This window comes from Protomyctophum parallelum (assembly GCF_964188405.1).
Source record: "Protomyctophum parallelum genome assembly, chromosome: 2".
Classification (NCBI taxonomy): domain Eukaryota; kingdom Metazoa; phylum Chordata; class Actinopteri; order Myctophiformes; family Myctophidae; genus Protomyctophum; species Protomyctophum parallelum.
The window spans coordinates 51728126-51755796 of record NC_139699.1 but is presented as its reverse complement, the minus strand read 5'-3'; the positions used below and the strand labels follow the sequence as shown (position 1 = coordinate 51755796).

General features: G+C 43.1%; 1 protein-coding gene across 3 annotated transcripts in view; it reads left to right on the top strand.

Annotated features, from left to right (window-relative positions):
* fam120b (family with sequence similarity 120 member B) overlaps positions 1-27671 on the top strand; it is a 51418-nt gene that overhangs the window by 21762 nt on the left and 1985 nt on the right. For 2 of the 3 annotated variants that reach the window (XM_083757823.1, XM_083757821.1), the window contains one exon: positions 1-10. This exon is cut by the window's left edge and continues 582 nt beyond it. The exons of the other annotated variant lie outside the window; for it this stretch is intronic. The gene's annotated coding sequence lies outside the window, so the exon portion shown is untranslated. Of the gene's footprint in view, positions 11-27671 lie in introns of those variants that run through there. 3 annotated transcript variants of the gene reach the window in all.

Below are 27671 nucleotides of genomic sequence, written 5' to 3'. Positions count from 1 at the left end.
TCCTGTTTCTCTATCAAGGGAAATCTAAATAATCTTAATTAAAAAAACATGTTTCTGTATTAATCTGTGCTATTATGTAAAGCTCTCTTTTATGATCTGGTCCTCTAGTGTTTCTTAATTGTGAGTGTTGGTTTTAGCCATAAATGCACTCATGCAGCCATAGTTAAATCCAGACCCTAAGGGCCACGTTTTGCAAATCATAGTAGTGTTGGTTTTCAATGTATTGAGTGCCAGGACCCACGGGTGGTCTTCTAATATTGGTCCCAGGGAGATGTTATGGCTATGTAGAATGTTAACAATGCTTTGCAATATAGCATGCAGTGTGAGTGGTGTGTATACTGTAGTGTAGTGTACACTATGTGTATGCTACTATAAGTTAGGTGAATGAGGACTACATAGTCTATGGTCTTGCCTATGGCTGGGTCTTCCTCTTGGCTGCCTGTGAACATCGTAAGAATCTATCCAGAGAGGAAAAGGATGCCATGAAAGTTCCACATCCTGAAAAACTCTGATCTTTCCTATACCGAATTAACAGAAACACATGCATATGTTCCAGCCTTAGTGCAATAGTGTTTACACTAGTCTTTATGCTAGTCTTGCGTAGCCAGACAACTATTCCACAATCTCTGAATGCTGTAGAGTCTGGAACTACAAATCCTGAAATCCGAATAAGGAAGCTGCCATTTCCGTTCACGAAAATATATTTTTTAAATATCTTTAAACATATTTCTTTTAAAAGGAGAAATTAGGTCAAATGTCCGCCAAATGTGACGTAAGTTTGTACGATGACGCGAGCGCCCATCACTTCACACGGGTGTGATTTTTTTTATTTCCATTTATGCTAAGCAGCAAGCTATTTATGCTTATATGATTTATATTTTTTCATGTTAATTTGAGAACGCTCTCAAATAAACATGAGAAATTGCTTCTGAGCCAGTTGACCCTGATGAAGGCCCATCCAGGCCCAAACGCCTTGGTCCTAAAATAACCCTTGTTTTTATTTTATTTAAATCGAAAATAATAGATTTTTCTACCTCAACTGCACAGAGCTGGATCCTCTTTAAAGTTTGCCACCCGCTTACCTCCTTCCACATTGATCTTTACTCAAAGGTATAGAACTTTTAAAGGACTCGTGTGCTGTACTAATGCAGCCGCATTGGTGGTTCTATGCTCTCCATTTGTGCACTGATGGAGAGGCTGTTGAATGGCTGACGGAATCAAAGGCTAGAGAGGGCCTTTTCTCTGAATGTCTTTCCCCATCATCACCCAGGGGCAGAACGACTTGAGAAGATACTCAACCGGGCCAAAAGGGGGATGTGGCCTTGTGTTTGTTTGAGGGGTAGTTGTGTTGTGGTGTAGCGGGTGAGGGGGGGTTGTATGTGGGGAGGGGAGAGGAGGGGAGGACAAGGGTGGGGCGCACTCATGCACCCTCACACGCGTGTGCGTGAGCGCGCGCACACGCACACACGTGTGTACACTCAACTCCTTCAGATCATAACAATAACATGTGGAGGGATGTGCTGGCTGTGTTGAGGAGGAGGAGGAGGATGGAGGACGTGCAGAGGGAGGGGAGGACGGAACAATGAGGGAAAACATCGTGAAGAAACCAGAAAGCTTGTCGGATAAAGGAGGAAAATGACAGGACGAGGATGAGAGGAAGGTGTCATGAAACGGGAGAGGATAGAAGATGTGGAGGTAGAGAGAGAGAGAGCGAGAGAGAGAGAGACAGGTGTGAGAAGGAGACCAGGCGTGAGAAGATGAGACTATGAAGGAAAGAGGACAGGAAAGGATAGAGGAAAATACGAGTGAGGAAGGAGAGGAAACACGGAGAGAGAAAAAAAGGATAGCAAAAAAGGAAAAGAACAGAAGCGTTTGCAGCCGAGTGTTGGTCGTCGACCTCAACCACAGGAAACCCTCGTTGGCAGGCTGACAGATCAGCTTCCTCTGTGTGTGTATATGTATAGTGTGCGCGTGTGTGGTGTGGTGAAGGTCTGGGTGTGGTCCCCTCCAACAGTAGGGAGACAAACAGACAGTCAACCCCCCTCCGAGGCCTCCTCCCTTGGGTTGGCTCCCTGCTCAGGCCTCTTTCCTCTCTCACGGCCGTGGTTTGACAGATTACCTTTTCTGCTCAAATGCTCTCCCGAGTGCCGTCAACCTCCATGCTGTTGATAAACCGACACACAGGTAGAGTTCCTTCTCAGTGACTTGTGTTCCTAGACAAGATTTCTAAATAACGGCCTCCCCCAGACAATCAGGCATCTGGACACTGAACAGACCAGGAAAAAGCCACATCTTTATTTGACAGTGACTGTAGAGATAGAGTAGGAGAACGGTCCGGTCGGCCGGGAATCAAATCAGAGGTGCTCCGATCGATCGATTTTCACTCCAAAAAGTGAAAGTGATCGAGTGATCGGTGATCTGCAATTTACCTGTACTGGAGAAACCGATCTTTTATGCCGTAAATTGAAGTATGGAAGTCGATCAGATATATAGTATATTGTTTTGCATCTTTGGGACAGGCCTAAACATTCTCCCTTTCCTCCCCACACACACATCGTGAGTGATCGGACACCTCTTGTGTCGCCGCAAAACGTTGGACCCTCAACAGATCCTGAACAGATTGTTTGTACTCTTGGTTAAAGGTGTCCAACTGATAGCATGCACAGTAAAAGCCTGTGTGTTGATTTAACTCTTGAGAGTGTACAAATGTAGCCAAATGCGGTCACATGGACACATTTACACTGAGGATTTTTATTGTATACAGTAATATCAGGTGCATATAACGAACAGTGGAGCAAGAAACCCATCTCAGAATACATGTAGGTCTTTGGCTATTTGAAAATCATAATAAGAAAACGATAATAAACCTTGATAATATTATGCAAATATTAGGTTTTTCATTAGACAGCAAACAGTACCGCTACATTTGAAGTGACAAGTATCCTGCATTCATGGTCAAATGTGGGTGAAATAAATAAATAGGTATATTACTATATTTGACATTCTGACAAAATGAAAATGGTTGATAGATGAAAATGCTTTCTTTATTTCCCAAAGAGTGTGCGAATGATAGTGCATGTGCCTGCGGGCGTGCACAAAGGAAGAACCTTGGCGACTCTGAAATGACTCTGTTATTTTGTCGCTTTGGGACGGGACAGCCTGTTTTACAATGGCACGAATGTCATCATGGCGCACACAAATAGAGCGAGCCATAGTGGATAAATATAACCAAAGCGTATTTACAGAAGAGGCTATAAATAGGCTACTTTCTTTAGTTCAGTCTTAAACAGACAAGAAACTGGGGGGAGGGACTTGGTTGTTGGTGTAGAAACTAGAAAGAGGGAGAGAAAGCAAGCAAGCAAGAAATAAAGAAAGGTCAATTCATCTTGGACATAGAACAAAGTAGATATTAAGTTCTATTAAGTCACTTACCACTAGAATCTAGTGGTAAACATGTGAGACAGTGCAGGCATACTGTAAATACAGCCATGTCATTTGCTGTTCACAGTCCTGTCCCCTGGTAGCTGTCTGTTCTTATTATGTATCTTTTCATCTCCACTCACACCACTCCTCCACTATCCTCACCTCTCTCCTTTATTCTCATCTCACACTCGCCTCTGCCTCTGGCTGTCCCTGACCACCTCCACCACGGCTTTAAATCTCCCCCTGTCTCCTTCAGCTTAACCACCTGTTGCATGGTCTCCTCTCCATTATGACTGTTTGAGGTGTATATAACCTGCACATCATGTGCATCTACTCATGGAGACATCATTATAATTAGTACATAATATACAATAATATTATTAATTACATTTTATTGATTTATTTTATTCAATTTAATTTGTACAAATGCCCAGGCAAGAACCAAAGTACATAATGAAGTCATTGTAAACTAAGCCATAATGATGATTGTTTTAAAATAGTACTTAATTAAAAAGGACGACTTTGAAGATTTCCACCCGACAGCGATGACATGGCACCGGCGTAGGGTCCATTGGGCCACGCGGGCCGTCGTCCAGTCAATTTAGAGCAAACCACAGCATGCAAGCCGCCTTTGTTTAATGGTCCCCCAGTATCACGTCGGCAAAACCATTCACATCGGAGGCGCATGCCACAGGACAACAAATACATTGTGATGTGGCAGTTGTAGAGTCTGTAAATTGGCTATACTTTCAAATGTGTGTACAATGAGAGATTTTTGATGCTGCATACTGGGGACCCCGTGGGACCCCCTCAAGGGCCACACTTTGAGAACCACTGGTTTAGGTTTAAGACTATCTTTCTCTCCTCAATCATCCTCCGTTCTTTCACCTTTCACCCCCTCCCCCTTCACCCCCCCCTCCCCCTTCACTCCTTCATCCATCCACCTCTCCAAGCCTCCCTCGCTCATTCTCTCCCCTCCTCGTCTCCCATCAGTCCACCACTCATTTCCCTCTACTTCCACTTCCTCTGCCCTCGTTTTCACTCCGTCCTTTTCCTCCCTCCTTCTTTTACACATAAACCTCTCTTCCTCTCTATCCCTCGCTCGCTCTGCCTTGCTTCCCTCTCTGTCTCTGAATGAATACTCTCTGACTAGTAGAACATATGCTGCTGGTTGTTCAATACCCACCCTGTGTGTGTGTGTGTGTGTGTGTGTGTGTGTGTGTGTGTGTGTGTGTGTGTGTGTGTGTGTGTGTGTGTGTGTGTGTGTTCATTGAAACATATGCCTCCTGTTGCACATCGGCCATCTGTTCCCTGAATGAACTGATGGAGTGCTGCTGTAACCATGGCAATAGGCCATTCAGTCAAATAGGCTCCCCTACCACCATCACCCTACCCTACACCCCCCACCCCTGCCCGGGGTGTGTGTGTGTGTGTGCGTGTGCGTGCACGTGTGTGTGCATGTGTGTGTGTGTGCATGCGTGTGTGTGTGTGTTCATGTTTAGGAATTGACCGACAGAGTGGAGGAATTCCCACATGGTGATGAAATGAGGTTGACCTTCCGAGATGACCTACACCTCAGCTCTCCATTCTTGTACCGAATTTAACCGATGTGTACACTTGGTCCTACGACGATGTCGACGGCAGACCCATCTGTAGATCTGCTACTTTTCGGTGCGTGGCGACACCGCGCATACATTTAGGACTGACATTCCATTACTGTGACTGTATATATACGTGGCTTGGCGTGCGGTTCAGGTTAGGGACAGGGTTATAGTAATGGGGCGAGTCGGAATGGTGCACCGTCGGAACAATGACACAGCACAATTTTTTTGTTTTGTTTTGGGTTTTTTTAGATATTTTTTGGGGGGCTTTTTGTCATTATTAATAGATTTTACAGTAGCTACACAGGAAAGCCGGGGGAGAGAGATGGGGGAACTTGGGGAAGACACGCCGCAAATGTCGTCGGGATCGGGATTGGGACTCGAACTCGCGACACACTGTCGCGGGTATCGCGACAATGCCTTATCAAGCATTGTCATGTCAAGCATGACAGGTTTTTTTTGGTTTAGTTTAGTTTAGTTTAGTTTGTTTGTTTGTTTATTTATTTATTTATTTATTTATTTATTTATTTATTTATTTATTTATTTATTTATTTATTTACCCACCCCAAAAGTCACCAAATCTTTTATGTCCAAATACGATTGAGATGTTTGAACCTAGATTTCAGATGAGACCAAACACTTAACGGTTTTATCACAAAAACAGAGCTTACACTGTTCAATGAACACCGAATACTTTGGATGTTATTTTGAATGTCTTCTGTTCTGGTACATGGCTCACATTTACATCAAAACACGTCCAATTACCAGATGACACTTCATCACATGTGTGCACTAGCACACGCGTGCCGCACACACACACACACACACACACACACACACACACACACACACACACACACACACACATGAACGCACGCACATACACAAGACGCAGGGCAACAGTGAAAAATAATCGTCTCAACTGTCTGTAACCACTGGTCTATTCATCCTCAACCTCAGTCAATGCACTCAGCAGCCCCACCCACCCACCCACTCTCACACACACACACACACACACACACACACACACACACTAACCCCACCCACTTACTGTCTCTCACGCTCAATATACACACTCTTGACTCCCCCTTGCACACATGCTGTACACACACACACACAAATGCGCACGCACAGACTGACCTCACCCACTAAACACAGTCACTCACACACACACACACACACACACCCTGCCCCACCCATTGCAGTGGTCTGCTGGCCATATGTCATCCCCTCTCCTCTGAGCAGCCTCTCTTGGGACCCCCAAATCTTTTGTACGTTTTGCGTGAATGACTGTTATAGAGAGACAGGCTCAGAGTCAGACAGTGATAGCGAGACAGGCTCAGAGTCAGACAGTGATAGAGAGACAGGCGCAGACAGTGATAGAGAGACAGCCTCAGACAGTGATAGAGAGACGGGCTCAGACAGCCAGTGAAAGTGCGTGTTCCATCTCATCTTTCTCTGTGTTCCATCTCATCTTTCTCTGTGTTCCATCTCATCTTTCTCTGAACTGTATCCTACCTGGCTAGAAGGAAAACATGTCAGAGCAGCTAAATAGTACTGTTTCTCAATGTCAGGTCCGGGGACCGCCAGGGGTCCAAATGGACCTGTAAGGTTCTGTAACTCTGACCCAGAGATAAAGGACTGTGTCAAATGGGGTTCTGTATGTCGCCTAATGCATATCAAACTCAGGGTCCTTGAAATAAAAGGAACTGAGAATCACTGATCAAGTCCAACGATCTCTGCCACGATGAGATCAGGGGCTCCAATTTCGTCGCCGCCTTTACCCGCAACTCGGCCCGCAATTCAGCCGCTGCACGAAAATACGAATATAGGAGCTTTCTCTGTCCCTTAATGGTATTTTCGTCCAGCATCACCCGCTATCTTTTTTGCCCACACCGGTATTTGCGCCTAGAGGTGTGGTCATGGGCGTGCTGGCACGCTTTCCCCTAAATTGTTATTTGAATTTGTGTTTATTGTCATGATTTGTCACCATCCGAGTTGGCTTTGTCCGCAGCTTACAGGTCTTTAAATAAATACTTTTTGAAACGTCAATGGGAAAAAGGAATTGGGATATTCTCTTCCGGGCCGCTCGTCGTCATGAAAGGTCACTCTATAAGGTCAGACTGAATTGAAGAGATCTTTTGTCCATCAGTCGACTGACTCGACTCTGAGGCTTAATCAGGATTTTGGCCAGGACTAGACTGAGCTGTGGACATTGCTCTTGCCTTTATGTTTTTATGTTTGTAAAGTTGTTTTCTTTTCTGTTTCTCTGTGTTTTGTCAAATGTGTGTATATGTGTTGCATAGAAGGCCGCTGGGTCGTAAGACACATTTCAGTGCAAACTGACAATAAAGTACTATATCATATCAAGCTTAAATACCTTGTGCAGTGAGGTGGCTCACTGAGAATGTTCAGTGTGGTGAGTGGTGGTGACACAATCCTGATTGACCAGCTGGCTCCAGGATGCCTCTTTAGCTTAATTGTGCTTATTCAGTTGGTTAACTTAACTGCCACTGATACAAATTATTGCCCTCTCTGTCCTTTCATCAGCCCTTCACCTTGCTTGGGGTCCTGGACACATGGTCAGGGCTGTAATCAAACCTGGGACCGTCTGTATCCCAATTCAGCTATTCAGTCGGAACATTTTCAGAAAATCTTCCAAAAACTAGCAGATCTTACAAGCTCACAAGCTGCCGTTTTCTCTATCCCTCATACGCCAGAGTACCGCATATAGGGCTTAAGTGATTAAATCCAGTATCATATTGATTTCCAAAACGGTGTGAAATTAGCAGTCCAGAGACCCCTCGTGTCTTCTAGCCGGCTGAGGCCAGCGGGGACATTGCGGAGGCCAGGAGGTGTTGAATGGCTGTCGGTACAAATGAGCGTTTGAAATGGTCCGTGTGGCACATCAGGGGGATGAGCCGGAGGCTAAAGGGGTCCAGGAGATGCGACGGCTCCCTGTTGAGATGGCGAGCAGCATTGTCCGCGAGAGAGACGGGACAAAGGCAAAAAGACAATAAGCAAAGACAAATGTTTGCTGCTCCCTGGGATCGAACGCTTGATGAAAGGCTCATCTAATCTACACTCTGTGGTTCCCAACAGCTGGACGCTTGACCTACATGAAACTCACCCAGCAGTGGTGGGGAATTAAAGGTACGTTCTGTAGAACGTGTGTTTGTGTGTTAGGCAGTGGTGGAAAGTAAGTAACTAAGTACATTTAACATTTTGAGGTGTTAGTATATGGGTTTTTGCACAAAGATGCTTAAGCACACCAAAGTCCTTGCAGCGGTGTCGGCCCCTTCCCTGATGAAGGCTTAGCCGCCGAACCGTTGGTTTCATGTCTTAATCTGCTGTGTCCTAAATAAACTATTGGCACTTTGGCTACAGTGTGTATGGCCACTTTCTTGTTTTTTCAAGATTCTCTCTTCAGTATATGAGTTTTTCCCCAATACTTTTACTCCACTACATTTATTTGACAGCTTAGTTACTTGTAGATTTGGATTATTATACCCACTTCAGCCCTACGGTATACATTTTGGCCATTTGAAAATTACAGGATCACAATGCGTCGCATTGGGAGCCTGTAGATCTGCTATTTTCAAAAGATTGTTATACATTTGAAAACTTGAAATGGGACATTATGCATAATGAGTACTTTTATGTTTGGTACTTTAAGTACATTTTTATGCCAATTATTTTGTACTTTTACTTGTAACAGATTATTTCTACATTGCAATATTGATACTTTTACTTAAGTAAATAATTTGAGTACTTTATCCCATCACTGGTGTTAGGTATGTTTACAGTACAGTCTAACTGTGTGTGTGTGTGTGTGTGTGTGTGTGTGTGTGTGTGTGTGTGTGTGTGTGTGTGTGTGTGTGTGTGTGTGTGAGAGAGAGTGCACCCGTGTGTGCGTGCGCAGTAGGATGAGGGGGTGAGGAAGGTAGTAGTAAAGTGCTCAATCGGTAGCTGCTTTACTAACTTCCTTCCTGTGTACCAGGCTTTTCTTTGTCGTAGGATGAATAGGGAAAGTAGCAGCTGCAAGCTCTAAGCTTTTCTCAAATGTAGGAAGATTTACACCTATAATGACATACGTACCCAAAATAGGGACGCCACAGTCACGCCAGGCTGAAAGTTGTTTAAGTAAACATGCAGGTCTGCCTCAAGTATGAAGATTCTCACAAATGTAGTGCAACTATTTTGACCTGATGTTGGTAGTGCAGCACGTTTATTTCTCATCAAATCAAGGGGTATACATGTCATGACTTGGGAATGGGTTTTGACCTGGCATTTGGTGGGAAGGCACTCTTCACTGAGACAAGAAATGAAAAGAATCCGCACACCATTTTCTGCTCCCAGAACTTTCTTTTACTTAGAGTGGTAACGTTTCGGGCCGTAGTCCTTCCTCAGACCTTCACGAAGTTCCGTAGTCCTTCCTCAGAACTTCACGAAGCTCCGTAGTCCTTCACAAAGGTCCGTAGTCCTTCCTCAGACCTTCACGACGGTCTGTGGAAGGGCTACGGCCTGAAACTTTACCACTTTAAGTAAAATAAAGTTATGGGAGCAGAAAATGGTGTGCGGATTCTTTTCATTTCTTGACTTGTGACTTTGTTTGATCCAGCATCGTGCCTAGTCTGTGCGTGTTCTTTTTTGGCTGTTTTGTCATAGCCTCTACCACTCTTCACTGTGACCAAAATCAAACCATGGATTAAATTTGCCTATTTCATTCTCAGCATACGTGTACGGATTTTGTTATTGTGCAAGATATGATGAGAGCATGAAATGGGCCTTATTCAAGATCACTGTGTATCACATGTGTATCAATGTTCAGGAGTATCTCTTGATATCACGTGTCTCAGTGATATCATGGGTTGCATATTGGCAATATTTGGGCTTTAGCTAATTGGTATTATTAATATTGAGCCTCTGAGTGCTCAAAAAAACGCTCTATAACAGACTAATCAAAGGCTCGGAGCACCTGGCTGCAGCGCTGCCAGGTGCTAGATAAAGCATGACTGCACCTGTAAAGACAATGGGCACATCAACATTCTGGCAACAAGTGGTCATCGCCATGCTGGCTTGTGGTGGACATTTTTGTCAAAATTTCTGAATAGTGTCATAAATGTTCTGAAGAAAACCTGGAGACTTGACATTCAGTAATTGGGTCTTATGATCAAATTGAGAACATTATAATGGTGTGTAAAACAGAAAAGCTCAAATTTGCCAGGGACACATTTGTCTGTCTACGACGGTTGTCAGCAGGGGTCATCGATATGTACAGTATGTAGACTCTACGTACAGTACGTAGACTCTACGTACTGTACATATCGATGACCCCTGCTGACAACCTGTTCTGTCGTTCTCTCCACCAACACCACAAACAGCCTGATAATTGACACAAACCAAGCAGAGTGGAGAGCAACTTTCCACTTGTCTACCAATTGTGACTCAGTCATAACATTAACGATTACACAGTCATATCCTGAACTCCGAGAGGGTCCATTGGGTCCATTTTGTACAGTCACATAGCTACAAAATGGATAAATTAACTGTGGATTTGACTGTGTGCGCACTATAGCAGGCATGGATTCATTTTGTTGTCTCATGCATCTCATGGTTTCTTCTTCATGGGTCTAATTTGAACGGCGGTAAAGAGATGTCTCGGTTGAAGGACGGAAAAACACACAAACAGACATGCTGAACACAATACATGTCTTTGCATGCGGGACATGAAGTGCAGCAACAATTGAATCATAGGTCTTTTATTCAGCAGACACAGCATTACTGGCCACAGCCTTGCAAACTAGTCATGGCTAACCGAGATGTCTTTATAGATTCTGTACATAAGTATACAAACTGTCGTTATGTACTGCATCTGGCTCTGTGTGTGCATGTGTGGTATGTGTATCTGACGGACTTGTTTAGTTACAATCCCTCTTTAACCCCAGACCACTTTCTGTATTTCTTTTTTCCCCCTTTCTTCTCATCATCTTCTCTTGTTATGTTAGTCGTTTCTATTGCCAGAACAGCTCCCCCCCCCCCCCCCACCCCACACACACACACGGTTTCTGTCTTTCTTTTTCTCAAACACGCACAGTCACTCAGACACTCTCTATTCTTTCACACTGTTCTCCAGGGTTTACAGTCACTCAGACACTCTCTATTCTTTCTGTTCTCCAGGGTTTACAGTCACTCAGACACTCTCTATTCTTTCTGTTCTCCAGGGTTTACAGTCACTCAGACACTCTCTATTCTTTCTGTTCTCCAGGGTTTACAGTCACTCAGACACTCTCTATTCTTTCTGTTCTCCAGGGTTTATTCACAGTCACTCAGACACTCTATTCTTTCACACGGTTCTCCAGGGTTTATTCACAGTCACTCAGACACTCTATTCTTTCACACTGTTCTCCAGGGTTTACAGTCACTCAGACACTCTATTATTTCACACTGTTCTCCAGGGTTTACAGTCACTCAGACACTCTCTATTATTTCTGTTCTCCAGGGTTTACAGTCACTCAGACTCTCTCTATTCTTTCACACTGTTCTCCAGGGTTTCAGTCACTCAGACACTCTCTATTCTTTCACTCTGTTCTCCAGGGTTTCACAGTCACTCAGACACTCTCTATTCTTTCACACTGTTCTCCAGGGTTTACAGTCACTCAGACACTCTCTATTCTTTCTGTTCTCCAGGGTTTACAGTCACTCAGACACTCTCTATTCTTTCTGTTCTCCAGGGTTTACAGTCACTCAGACACTCTCTATTCTTTCTGTTCTCCAGGGTTTACAGTCACTCAGACACTCTCTATTCTTTCACACTGTTCTCCAGGGTTTACAGTCACTCAGACACTCTCTATTCTTTCTGTTCTCCAGGGTTTACAGTCACTCAGACACTCTCTATTCTTTCTGTTCTCCAGGGTTTACAGTCACTCAGACACTCTCTATTCTTTCACACTGTTCTCCAGGGTTTACAGTCACTCAGACACTCTCTATTCTTTCACACTGTTCTCCAGGGTTTACAGTCACTCAGACACTCTCTATTCTTTCACACTGTTCTCCAGGGTTTACAGTCACTCAGACACTCTCTATTCTTTCTGTTCTCCAGGGTTTACAGTCACTCAGACACTCTCTATTCTTTCACACTGTTCTCCAGGGTTTACAGTCACTCAGACACTCTCTATTCTTTCTGTTCTCCAGGGTTCACAGTCACTCAGACACTCTCTATTCTTTCTGTTCTCCAGGGTTTACAGTCACTCAGACTCTCTCTATTCTTTCTGTTCTCCAGGGTTTCGGTGGTCTATTGGTCCAAACCACTGGTTGTGCCCAAAGCAAGTCTGGGTAATGTAGTCTCCAGGGGATACAGTAGCTGTGTGTGTGTGTGTGTGTGTGTGTGTGTGTGTGTGTGTGTGTGTGTGTGTGTGTGTGTGTGTGTGTGTGTGTGTGTGTGTGTGTGTGTGTGTGTGTGTGTGTGTGTGTGTGTGTGTGTGTGTGTGTGCGTGTGCGTGTGTGTGCGCGTGTCTGACTGTCTGTTTGACTTAGTGTTGTTGTTATATTGTTGGCCTGACTGACACGTTGGCATCTCACAGAGCCCTTTCAAGGTTTCTCTCTCTCACACTCTCTCTCTCACACACACACACACACACACACACACACACATTCCCTACCCATTCTCCAACAGACAGTCTATTGGACCAGTGCCAGCGGCTCTGCTACAAATTTACATATTTTCAGCTCTTCTTTACTCTACATTCTTATCCATGGCCACTTAAAACAAGTAGGCAACTATTGTTGTCATGCTCGTTGCACGGGGTACCTCGGTGTGGTACCCAATTGTTTTTACATGCATGCGCAATTGTGCAGGTACGGCACGGTACGGTGCAAGACGCACCAAGTAGGCCTACCGAAATCACCCAGTTACTTGCATAACAGGTTTTAGCATGCCCCCCTAGATTCACGACTTGTCAAGTACCCAAATCAATCCGTGTCCCCTAGGGTAGGTACCCTCACAAAAAACATGCAGTAATCCTGGTCTCTATAAACTACCTCCCCCTGGCCAGCCTCCTCATGCATAGAAGGAAGCATGAGCTCAGTCCGCTGCCCCCCCCAGGTTGGCAGAGGAAGTGTAGCGCCCAGGATTACATTAGATAATTGACACTGGGTGAAAAAATAGTTGCAAAATCGTGGGATAATTTTTCTTTTTTTAAAGAAAAGAAAAAGGTACCCAAATCAAATGGCTGCTTTTAATAACCAGAGGCTTAACTGTTTACATGTCATCGGCAGGTATGAATTAGTCTCTCTCTCGACACGACAGACTGACGCAAATTCAAAGGAAAAAAGAGTGTCCTGTTTTTCCTTTGTTTTGCCAATGGGTTCCCAGGTATGTATAAACGTGTGCTTTTTGTTTTCTGATCAATCATCCCATGATTCCACCCCAGCAGATGTTTGGTGGCAGGAGGAGTCTCAGGAACTTCCCGGTTATCTTGAACTTTGACCCTTACCTTTTAACCCGGCCCACCACCACCCAACGTCTCTCTATACCTGCCTGTTAACCTGCAGGTCGTCATGCATGTGACGCTTCCACACTTCAGAGGAAGTCCCGGTAGAGAGCCATCTGTAGAGGCTTAGACCGTTACAGAGAGAGAGACAGAAGCCAGGGAGACAGCTATAGGGAAGGGACTTCAAGGGAGCAAAGCTAATTAAATGCTATCCTATCATATGTTTGTATAGTGTTTCAGTCAACGTGCAAAGATAATGTGGTAAAGGTTAGCCTATATTCACCAGTTGATTTGTAAATAGCTTTAAACATAATAATTACGTATAATAATTAAGTAAACTTGCAAAGCGGTGATGAGGAAGCGGAAGCGAGGAAGTTAGTAGAAGATGGAGAACGTCACTGCTGGAGAGAGAAGCCATAATTCAAGTGGTGTCACAGGAATGTCATTAAGAAGGGGAGCTGGGTGAGCACTTTCCATCTGTGGGGAGGGCATAATATCCATTTAACGAATGGAACCTCCTCAGACAATGGCTTTCCTATCACCTTGAACAAACAGCTCGGTTGCCTTTGAAGAAGCTTACTTTTATAAACCATTTCAACCCTATGATCTAGGAACCCCATCGCCTGAACCCTATGTAACAATAGCCAAACATTCAGAGAAAATCAGGCAACATTCAGCAAAAAATAGTAGATCTTACAAGCTTGCCATGACACTTTGTGTGAGGGGGAGGGGGGGGGGGGGGGGGAGGGGACGTGATGCATTGAACTCTGGGGGACCCCGGTCAACAAAGTATATAGGGCCTATACTTGTCAGTGGTGGAAAAAGTACTCAAATGTTTTACTTAAGTAAAAGTATCAATACTGCAATATAGAAATACTCTGTTAATACAAGATACAAGTATTCAAAATGAGGAAAAGTACAAAAGTATTGGCATTAAAATGTACTTAAAGTACCAAAAGTAAAAGTACTCATTATGCAGAATGTATCATTTCAAGTTTTTAAATGTTTAAAAATCATTTGAAAATAGATCGGCTATTTTCAAAAGGCAGAGAGTGTCGCAGTCCCTCTTTCAGAACGACGAGTGGCCCAGAAGAGAATTTCCCATTCATTTTTCCCATATGTATGTTTTGTAATAATAAGTAAAAGTACTGAAAATCGGAAATACTCCAGTTAAGTACAAATACAGTACTTTACACCATGTGTATACTTGTTGACCGGGGTCCTGACTCCTGGGGAAGACTTGGAGTGGAAACATAGCTTTAATGTGGAATTGGGTGACCCGAGAGACTCTTTTCTGTTTTTTTCCAAGGTGATTTAAGCAACCTTTTTCTGTTCTGTCACACTACTGTGACATCCCTCTGCATGAATGGGAGTTATGGCTGTCACTGTCTGGCTCTTTGATCCCAGCAAGGAGATGGTGGAGAGTAGAGAGGAGTCCTGGCAAGACTGCAGACCAACGCCATCTAGAGGCATAGATGAGTTAACCAAGGAACGAATGAATATTAGATGTACAGTGCTATTTAAACTCACAAAATATTATTATTTCCGCTAATGAGGTCTTGCTTGATTGCTTGTTTCCACTAGACAACTAAACACACTTCAACACTGAACACATCCTTTCTTAACCCATTCTGGGCGGGAAGCCCCTTTTGGTGTTTTAAGCATAATGTTATACTTTAGCTGTTGAAAAATAGCAGATCTACAAGCTCATAGTGCGGCACTCTGTGTTTGTAGATCTGCTATTTTTTTTAAATAGTAAAAATGTGTGCAAATTTGGAATATATATTCTTTCAGTATATATATTCTTTCAGTATATATATATATATTCTTTCAGTATATATATTCTTTCAGTATATATATATATATTCTTTCAGTATATATATATATATTCTTTCCCCTTTCACGGGGAAAGGGGACATGATGCATTGAACTCTGGGGGACCCCGGTCAACAAAGTATATAGGGCCTACAGTGGTGGAAAAAGTACTCAAATGTTTTACTTAAGTAAAAGTATCAATACTGCAATATAGAAATACTCTGTTAATACAAGTAAGATACAAGTATTCAAAATGAGGAAAAGTACAAATGTATTGGCATCAAAATGTACAAAAGTAAAAGTACTCATTATGCAGAATGTATCATTTCGAATGTTTTAAACTAAAATATTTTGAGATGGGGGGTCGGAGGACAAATACATATAATTCTAGGGGTCCTTGAAATAGTTTGAGATCCACTGATATACCTGTTTGCCCATGAGGTGTTGTCTCAGTTCAAGTGACTTTTAAATCAAATATCAGTTTTTCCTCACGACCAAAAACTGATTTTGTGAGATATTCTATAAGTTATTTAATTTTTAGCAACAAACAAACACAAGTGTTGGTATACAGTAAAACGTTTCACGTTATTATTGACTGGCTCAGTCTACCGCTGTGGAAACTTTCCACGATATACCAGAATTCTAAGGAAGGGCCGTGTGCTCGTCGTAATGTATAACAACTTCAGAAAATATAATTTAAAAAAAAGTCCTTGTAATGGGAGCTGTTGTTGTTAGTGTGCAAATATCTCTGTTCAACTTGGTAGACGTTAGTGTGCTGATGTGTCGGGACTAACAGCCCAGTAAACTAGGCTGTAGCCTCCTCAGCAGGTACATGTCACCTCATCCTGTTCTTTGATAAGAAAGGTGCTTCCCCTTTAGCATAGGACTGTCAAATACAACACACACAGACACACACACACGCACGTGCACACGCATGTGCACACACACACACACACACACACAAGCGCACACACACACAAGCGCACACACACACACGCACACACAGTGTGTGACAGAGAGGGAGGGATGGAGAGAGAGAGAGGGAATATCACACACCTAATGATGTTCGGGGGGGGGGGGTTGAATGAACATGAAACATCCACAGAGGCCTTTTAAACAGAATGTAAATATGCACGGGTCTCCTTAGCATGTGTCTGTTAAATGAGACAGGATGTGTGTTAGAGACAGTTCTGTGTGTGCATAATGTGATGGCACAGTAGCTGTAATCCTTCCCCTTGCAAACGAACCAGAAGGTATACATAATGGGCCCCCTACCTTTAGAACGTGCGTGCTAACTCCTCTAAGCTGTGACATCATAGGCATTCTAATGAGGCGAGTTCAAAGACGACGCGTGGGATCCGTTTCCCTCAGAAGTGTGTCTTGTGGATTGGAGAAAGGTCTGAATGTCTGAAATGGCATGAAAATGCCGTACTGAAACCTGAACTGATGACATTCCTTGAAATTACAGTACATGAGATTGAAGTTTTTCTCTCTTAAACCTTGTATTGGAACAAATAGCAATTAAAACCGGCGCTTTTACCAATTTCAGAAGCGCTTTTTAATACTTTTCATTGGTTCAATATTGTTGTAACCAACACACAAACGTAAAGAGTGTCTTGCTCAGGGACACCTGGGCAGGGTGGCCGTCTAGGGGTCGAACCGGGGTCTTCCTGACTCCCAGGTGGTCTAGTCTGTACCCATTAAGCTCTGGCCGTCCCAGTTCTGTCAGTCAGTTCAGCAGTTCAAAGTAATCTGTAGTAGTGACATCTATGCGATTCATGGTGACTAGAGATTACTGTCGAATGCACAATGAGGCTGACGTGTGCTGTATGTATATTAGGAGGTCAGTTACAGGATCATCTCCTATCATCTGGGGTTCTTCTTCACACCTCCTACTGCCTGTCCCTGAGGTGTGAACCCCCCAGATCCCCCCCCCCCCCTTCTCCACTTCCAACGGACCAGGTGTTAAAGCCCCACTGAGGTGACATTTAACTCTTAGCACTGACCTGGGAAAGAGCTGCCCTCTCCAGCAACACGTACTCACACCTATACCACACGCACGCACATAGGCACGCACACACACACACACACACACACACACACACACACACACACACACACACACACACACACACACACACACACACACACACACACACACACACACACACACACGTCACACACACACCATTTGGTCCCATTAGAGCTACAAATGGATTTGTAACTCCATTTGTGCACTCTAGTGTTACACATTTATTTTTCTGACACTCTCTCACACACACGCACGCACGCACACACAGACACACACACACACCCATTATTTTATCTATATGTTGTAAGTGATAGACTTATCGTTGGAGGAAAGGAGGAGGCAGGGCAAAGCAAGATACACTGTCTAAAAACAGACAGCAGTCAGTCAGGTGGTCACAGATAAAGATGTGTCCATGTTTTGTGTGTGTGTGTGTGTGTGTGTGTGTGTGTGTGTGTGTGTGTGTGTGTGTGTGTGTGTGCGTGCGCTTAATAGTGGTCTCTGCGCTGGTCCCACAGTTGCCCAACTTTTAACTTTGACAAGGAAAACTGGATCCTTTGGTCACCCATGTCTAGACCTGATAATCTTTAGACTTCAGGATCTCAGGGAAGACATTTTCCACCCCAGTCACAGAAAGTCTGTGTGTGTGTGTGTGTGTGTGTGTGTGTGTGTGTGTGTGTGTGTGTGTGTGTGTGTGTGTGTGTGTGTGTGTGTGTGTGTGTGTGTGTGTGTGTGTGTGTGTGTGTGTGTGTGTGTGTGTGTGTGTGTGCGTGCGTGTGTGTGCGCACGCGCGCGCGTGTGCGTGCGCATGTGTTTTACAAAGTAGTAGACCCATCAATGTCATCATTATTTCTTGTGCATGATTCCAGGAGGCCAAGGAACTCAATCTCAGAATATGTTTTCACATCGGTCATTGACAGCTACATTATTGAGTGAATTCATAATCACAGCCGTCCGTCCTGATGACAGTCCAGCATAATTATGCTACTCTCTAATTACAATGCTGCTCCACATTCAAAAGCAAACTCATTAACTTGATATCATGTACATTTATAGAGTACTGTGTATGTCTCTTCCACACAGCCCTGCGTGTGCACCTATATATGAGTTGGCATACGTACACACGCCCAGTGGTGGGAACTGGGCGTAGGCCTACAAAGTATTTGTACTTACTTTGAGTATATCCAATTTCCAATACTTTTACTTTTCCACTACGGGATCCAATATATTTCACTTTTACTGTATGTATTTGAAAACTTACTGTATGTATTTGAAAACTTTAATTACTAGTTACTCTGTAGATTTGGATGATTATTAGAAGAAAGAAAACGTAGGCTACTAACCACTTCAGCCATACATTTCATACATTTGAAATAGCGGCCAATTGAAAATAGCTAACTAATTAGGTCCTTGACCTGAAAAAGTTTGGGAACCACTGAACTAGAGGTTCTGGCAGCTTCGCTGTATATAGTGCGTAGCTGTAGCAGGATTTGCCTGTCTGTCTGCAGTTGCTTTGGTTACTCATCATCTGTGACTTCACAAACACACACATGCGCAAATGCACGCACGTACGCACGCATGCACACACACACACACACACACACACACACACACACACACACACGCATGCACGCACACACCTCCGCCCCCCTTTTCACCTTATACATTTACCTACACTACAGGTCACGCTGTATTGATATTAATCTGTCTAGGAATTATGTTATGAGTCATGAATTACAAAAAAATATGATGTTTTCCATATTCATCCAGTCAGATTGACATCATGTGTGGTGCTGCACATCATCAAAATGATGGGTTCACTGTGTTCAATTGACTGGTCATAGAGTCAGTGTCAAGGACATATCAACCATGATGAGTTATTGGAGGGGAATGTTGAACAACAAAATATGAGACTTTCTTTTCTAACTAAATGCTTACCGGTATCGGTATGTCAATTGCTGACCTACCTCTGCAGAACTACGCCATCTGCTGTTAAAATGCAGGAATCACCATTCACTTTTTGATTACGGTATGCTTTTAAACGCAAGACCACTTTGGCAGAGGTTTGGGTTGTGTTTACCTTGCCATGACGTAACTCAAAATGTCGACAAGAAATCAAAACTAATTGCTGCAGTGATTAGAAGTTAATAATTCAAAATACTAAAAGAGCGACCTTGAGAGCTGTTTCAGCATTCAATGTAAGTCAACGAGTAGCATATTGTGAATTATTCATTTCTAATCACTGGAGCAATTAATTTTGATTTATTGTCCACATTTGGAGTTACATCATGGCAAGGTAACTACACAACCCAAACCTATATAGGCTACCAAAGTGGTCTTTCACTTCAAATGTTTGATTTAAAGCGTAAAGCCTGCAACAGTGTATGCACATCATAAACCAAAACCACAACATATCATTTTAGAATATTTTGCAGTGCTTTATAATGACTAATAGCCTTAAACATACATCTGAACTAGCCTACAGTCAGTACTGTTTTATTGTGTCACCTCAAGAAAGAAAGAAAAAATCAGACCTGTCTGAACTGAGTGCTACTACTGTACTATATTGTAGCCTACTGTACTGTACAAGCCCTCCTCCCTGGCCTCTATGTGTGTGTGTGTGTGTGTGTGTGTGTGTGTGTGTGTGTGTGTGTGAGAGAGAGACGCTGCTCAACAGTGCCATCCAGCGGTATTACCGTGTGGGGGATCCGGTGAAATCACCCCTGAGCTATAGACCGATTCCGTACCGGTTTCATGGTCGCAGCCTACGTATTTCCTGTAGGCGGATCCGCCATAGCTGCGGGGGAGATCAGCACGTCTTTCACTACAGTGAATGTAAAGTGACTTGTGTTCGTTGGCTCACGTTACGCTAATTACTAACACTACAACTTTACAAAGATGCCTGAAAAATCGGGACGAACGTGTGTAGTTTATGCCTGCTCCAACAGTAGTGGCAAAATTCATGCACTTAGGAGGAGACAAATTCTACGTCCTGACTCATCATGACGATTGTCTATGAGCGCAGGCTGCGCAGCGCCGGCAGCCATTAGATTCCCTGCGAGTGCAGAGGACAGATGTTCGCCAGAAGTGGGTCAAAAAGCGAGGACTTTGTTCCCACTTCCCAGGCACAAAGAACAGCATGGTAAGTTTGAGACTTTTCGTTAGTTGCCATTAACTACCATTAATATAATACTAGCATGCAGCCCCCATTGAGTTGTGAAATATGTTACATGTCATTAATAACTGTTCACTGTCCAGCTAGCGAAACACGTGGCGCCGATCGTTACATTTACAGTGAAAACGTGTTCATAAACATTCAGATTTCAAATATAAAGTACTCACTACGTGTGCCACGGGTGTTATAAATGTGCTGGTACAGCGATTAGCACTGCTGCATTCCACGTAGTTTAATAAATGGCATTTTTATCCAAGCGCCTCGTTATTTTTCTCAAACGGGGTGCGTTCGGAAAATACACAGTTTCTCACCGGGAGCGCACTCTCTCATTAGTTTGTATTGGCAGTGCGGTCAGCGTGAATATATCGAACACACCCACTGTTTCAGAGCGCAACACTTGTCTCCTTCCTCGACCTGACAAAAAAACTGCTCGGATAAAATGCCTTTTATTAAACAACGTGGAATGCAGCAATGCTAATCGCCGTACCAGCACATTTCTAACACCCGTGCCCCACGTGGTGAGTACTTCATATTTGAAATCTGAATGTTTATGTACACGTTTTCACTCTAAATGTAACGATCGCGTAAAACAGACTGCAGTAGCATCATGTGAACAATGGCTAAGCTAACGCTAATAACATTGATTGATTGATTGATTGATTGATTGATTGATTGAAAACAGTTTGCAGAATTACAGTATATTTCAAGCACAAACTCAATACAAAGACTGTTAACTGTGAGTGGACGACCCAATTAAACATTACTGTTTACACTTGTTTACAACAGGGTCCACCTTGTTCAATTCATCAAAACATAATTTTTAGTAGGCTAAGCTGCTCCTCAAAATAAGTCACATGCGGCGTGGGCCGCGTGGCATAATTGTGATTAATTATCAGTTGAGAAGATTCACTCATTGAAGGCTACTGTAAAAAGATAGAGGAATAAAGTGCATCATATGACTAATCTGCCCAAAATTAGTGGAAAATATGTTTTATGCGTTATTGAGTCTGTTATTATGTGGTACCAGCTATTCATCCTCATCGTTCTATCTTTAGGTGTGTTGAGTACACTTCCCAGATGGGAGGCCATTGAAAGAACACCCATAGTTCTGCAACTAGGATAAAAATATAATTTCCCCCTTAAAATTTACTGTCTGGTGTGATTGTTTTCATTTAATATTTGGTTTCTTTTGAAAACCAATAACTTAAAAAAAGAAAGGTAAGCACTGTTTATTTTTCTTTCACAGAGGAGAATGCAGCCCCCCCCCCCCCCAAGAGAAGAGGCATTCAGTCACAAAGCAGCAGCAGGGCTGGAGATACAGTTGGAGATACAGGCATGTGCAGATCAAAAAAATATTTATTTTACTTAATAATATACTTAATATAGCATCTTTTGGATTCTTTGATGACATTAATGCAGCGCAAAGTGCTTTACAGAGCAATAAAGAAAAAACAGAAAACATTTTCTCAACTGAAACTCATTAAATTCAAAAGAGGGCTAGTTTACTTTAGTCCATCCACTTTCATTACCCCGTGGGCTATCCTTGTGGATATTGCTGGAAGTAAGTGCTGAAAATACACGTCCTTCAGGTGGCTGATTTTCTCTGTAATCCACTCTTCATTGTATGGGACATCTGCAATGACCTGCTCATTTGGAGTCCAGACAATGAATTTACAATTTTTTTTTTTAGCACAATGCATCGCCACTTGTACCTGGTAATAGTACCCTAATCCTGATGCCGTTTCCCTCAGAATATATTTTCCATCCTTATGCCTCACATCGTACTTGTTAGAGTCAATCATTTTTAGCAGACTGCCATTGTGTGCCACAAGTTTTTTGGCTGTAGGACATTTAATTTCAATGATGGTATCGGCATCTATAATACCATCAAGGCTGGCACCAAGCCAGTTTTCCTCTTCATGTACAACAAGTCCTGTACACTCCACAGTTATTCCTGTGGTTTCCTCAAACCACTTTCTTGCCAAAGGCTCGGATGTTTGGCCATGCCTAGTGGCTGTATTTCCGGCAAAGGTGCCATTCAATTTTCGTTCCACCCAGTTTTGTGGGTCAACCTTTTTGGGCACTTGAGAGGCCTCACTACTTGTGATTCTTATTTTTCGTTGATCTAGCCAAAATTGATTATTCTGGCCCTTGGATTGTACAAGAATTCTCTCCCTCTCACGTTTCCCACATAACACATGTCTTTCAAAAATACAGTTGCAAAGTTGACATTTTTGTTGAGCACATTGCTCGTGACATGTGGGCAGTTTATCAATAACCTCTTTGGTTTGTGGCTGTGCAGTCAACAGATCATGCAAAAGGGTACCAGGTATGTTGGATAGACCAGCCATCTCAGGGGATGTGAGGTGCTGAATGACATCTGCATCTTTCTCAAATGCTGTTGACTTTATTTTCATTTTTTTCCGAGGTCCCTGGTCTGGCCCCCTGATGTTCTCGACTGTATCAGGCATCACATTGTCACACGTGGAACTGTTCCAGACACAAGCCTCATCGGTGCTTGCTGTGCCTGTGAACCCCTGACTGGCAGCATCTTTGATTTTGTACAGTATCCCTGCTGAATGACTGCAGCTCTTCCCTTGGTTGGCCATGCAGTCACAGTTCACATCCACCACTTTGCCATCCCTCCTCTGCAAGGTCAGTTCAACATGATGGTACTGTTTAATGTCCTGTGAGTAGCGAACAGGTCCTTTCAAGAGTATGTGCTCCTCATCTGGTAGCCTGTGGAGTATCTGGCCAACCCATCCGGAGCTCAGGTAATTTTGACCCTCTATCAGGGACCTGTAGTTGGCATTGGGTTGTTCATCACATGCCAGTCGGTGAAGGAAATATTCTTGAATACCTATCATAAAAATAAATAAAAACATTCGTTTTTTTAATAGGATTAATACCACTTATCTGTAATGATTAGGAAATACACAGTCTTAGATCATTAAGATTTGCATTTCATAATTTTTATTATGCAAACAAACCTAACAAACCGTAAACACAAGTTAACCACCCCAGCATTGGGATAAATACTAACTTAACCGCATGCATGCCATGGTGACTTTCTGGCAAAGAGATGGTGTAGGAAAATAGTCAAAGCTAGTCTAGTCTACTAGACAGTGTAATAATAAGACAGTGGTTTAAGCACTGATTGGCGATTGCCATCAATTAATTACCTTTATCAGTAACTGGAGGCCACTGTCTGACGTCGTCAATCCAGGTACTCATTCCGTTAGTCGCTGGCTGTCACAACCGACCGAGTTAGGTTTTGGTAAACCAAGCAGATAAAGACTGGTATGGTAGCAGCAGCCAAACACCAGCCAGACGCCAAGGGAATCAATTTATGCACCTACAGGGTGTGCACCCAGAGGGTGCCCAATCAAGCCAATCACTGTTATCTGGCCCCTGACTTTGACAAGATACTCCACATGCTACCAAATGATGAGCACAGTTCTGAAAGGACCTGTGTTACTCACAGGACATTATCATGTACCATCATGTTGAAGTAACTTTGCAGAGGAGGGATGGCAAAGTGGTGGATGTGAACTGCGACTGCTAGGCCAACCAACTTAAGGGAAGAGCTGCAGTCATTCAGCAGGGATACTGTACAAAGTCAAAGATGCGGCCAGCCACACAGGCACAGCATGCACAGATGACAATGTGAGGCCTGATGCAGTTGTAACTGAGAATTAATAATAATTGTTTATAATTTTTTCCATCTTTCTCTTTCTCAGGGGAATAGGAATCTGGGTAGGCTGAGAAACACCTGGAGAGTAGAGACTCTCCAAGACCTAAAGAACATTGGAATGACCTGGCAGGAAGCAAAAGCCCAGGCCCAGGAGATTGAGATGGAGAGCTCTGGTGGACGCCCTATGCCCCTCGATGGGGTAAAGAGGATCAAGTCATGTCATGCTCATCTAGGCTTACATCCTCATCCACATCACATTCCTCTTCTTCCTCAATATCAGATGTTTCTTGTTGCTCAGTTTCAGTCTGAATTAACTTGGGTTGCAAATTACATAGCCCAGCACAAATACTCACAATGTCATCAACATGTTTTATACTACCTTGAATGACATAACTGACCATTTTAAAACCTTTGAACCTTCTAATTGCACGCTCTACATGGATTCTGACATTTGCTAGGCGCCGTGTTGCCACAACATCATGCCCAGGAAGTTCTTTGAGGCCGCGAGTAAAAGCTGGGAGAGCCAGAGTCACCCCTGGAGGCAACACATCTGAGATGGTGAACCCACGGTCTGCTAGGATTTGATCACCAGGAATCAGAAGTTCAAGAAGACCACTGTTCTTTGTGATGAAAGTGTCACTGGCCCGTCCACCAAATAGTTTTGATGTGAACATCACATAACCATTGGGGGCAATACAATATAATAATTTGTAAGTGTTATGATGTTTGTAGTTGCTGAATGTTTGGGATCGCTTTCTTAAGTGTTTTGGCCTTTGGACAAATATTTCTGTACAGTCTATTATGCATGTTGCTTTGGGATAATTTTTACTGAAACATGATGGCATTATTCTTCTGAGAGTATCCCTAGGCAACCACGCAATCACATTTTCCCTCATAAACCTAGCAAGTATTGGTCTCCAAAGTGAAAAGATCACACATGCTGAGGTCTTGCTTATTCCAAATCTTTTAGCCAAGTCTGTGAACATCAAACAAAGACGTAGCCTAGTTAAAACGAGTAACAGCTGGTCATGGACTGCTAATCTGGTCATCTTTGGAGGTGGGTGAAAAGCTATGAGGGAATGTAAAAGCTGCCAAAAACTTGCAATACCTATGCCCGTGTGAAACCTTGCATCTTTGTCATCTAGGTCATAGGCTGACAATGATGGTGTAGGATCAGTTTGTGTTGCACGGTTTGTTAACTTTATGGTAGAGTAGCTGTGGTCTGTAATAATTTCTGGACACTGGATTCCAATATCACACTTCAGAGGCATGACATCAGTTTGTGTTGCACTGTTTGCCCTTGAGTTGATACAGAAGTAATTGTGGTCTGCAATATGTTCCATTCCGATATCACTGGTGTCTTCAGGTCCTGCTCTTAATTCTGTTGTTGTTGATGTTGTTGCGTTTAATTCTGTTGTTGTTGATGTTGTTGCGTTTTGTGTGCTGCTGCTGCTTGATGACCGAAGGCCTCTTCTCTTAGGGGGGGCTCTACCAGATGTCATTCTCCCCTGTGAAAGGAAAAGAAACGATGCACTACAAGTTATTGTTTTATTCAAAATAAACCTAATCTGTTGAACCAAAAACAATCACATCAAACTGTCAATTTGAAGGGGAGAATCAAACGTACATGTTTATATCCTAGTTGCAGAACTGGATACGGGTGTTCTTTTGTTGGCCTCCCATCTGGGAAGTGTACTCCACACACCTAAAGATAGAATAATTAGGATGAATAGTAAATACTGGTAGGCTACCAGATATAACTCATAATGCATTAAAATACTGTCCACTAAATGGTTTCATGTTATGCAATTTAGTTATATTATGCACTTTATGCCTCTATCTTGACTGCAAAAACGCCTTCTCAACTAATAATTTTACCCACCTTGTGATGTGATAAAGATTTATTCTGATTTAGAAAATACTGTCCACTAAATGGTTTCATGTATCATGTTATGCAATTAGTTATATTATGCACTTTATGCCTCTATTTTGACTGCAAAAACGCCTTCTCAACTAATAATTTTACCCACCTTGTGATGTGATAAAGATTTATTCTGATTCAGAAAATACTGTCCACTAAATGGTGGCATAGCCATTTCATAGAGTGGACGTTGTACATTGCTTTGCACCATTTCATAGGGGGTAGACTAGATTGTCAACATTCAGCCACTGTTGTGACTCACTACTTGGGTCTAATTTAGACCCAGATGTTTCCAACTTTCCATGAAGTTTGTTTATGTGTAGAACCCTACCATACAACTGTGTCCTGCAGTATTTGTGTTCATTAGACTGTCATAGTTTGTCCAAATAGCCTAGTATTTAATCACAATAATGTCAAGCCACAGGTGACTTATTTACTAACAATGATGAACTAGCTGAGATAACATTTCACTCCTCAATGGGGGCTGCATGCTAGCATTAATGGTATAAATAAAAAAAAGCATCCAAAAGTTACCGTGCTGTTCTTTGTGGGAACAAAGTCCTTTATGTTGATGTTTTTGATCCACATCTGGCGCACGTCATTGTCCTCTGCACGCCCAGGGAATCTGTGCAAACCGTATGGCTTTTGGCATGGACAATCTTCATGATGTAGAGGTCTGTGTTTTTGACATTCAGTTTCTTTCCAGAGTTGGATTTTGCCACTACTGTTGGAGCAGCCATGAACTGCACACGTTCGTCCCGATTTTTTGGGCATCTTTGTAACGTTATAGAGTTATCAATTAGCGTAACGTGAGCCAACGAAAACAAGACACTTTACATTCACTGTAATGAAAGACGTGCTGATCTCCCCCGCAGCTATGGCGGATCCGCCTACAGGAAATACGTAGGCTGCGACCATGAAACCGGTACGGAATCGGTCTATAGACCGATTCCGTACCGGTTTCATGGTCGCAGCCTACGTATTTCCTGTAGGCGGACTCGACGTAGCTGCGGGGGTAAAACTCTCACCAGGCGCACCTCTTCCACTACAGTGAACGGCAGAGTGACTGATGTTAGTTTGCCTCAAACTTTACTCCTTTACCTGCTTTTTTACTAACACTAACATTACAAAGATGCCCAGAACATCGAGATGAACCTGTGTAGTTTATGGCTGCTCCAACAGTAGTGGCAACATAACAAATAAAATAAAACGGAATGTCTAATATCCACCGCGATGGCTGAGACCAGAGCCATTGAGTAATGGTTGAGACAAAGCAGTGAAGAATCCTGCAAGATACATAATTTCAGTCTTACCCAATACCCAATCTTTCTGTTTTATGAACACAAGGCTGCTGTATTTTATACCTCATACTAAGCATTTAAAGTATGAGGTATAAAGTGCAGCAGCCTTGTGTTAATAAAACAGAAATATTTGGTATTGGGTAAGACTGGCGTTATGTATCTTTCACTGCTTTGTCTCAACCATTGCTCAATGGCTCTGGTCTCAGCCATCGCGGTGGAT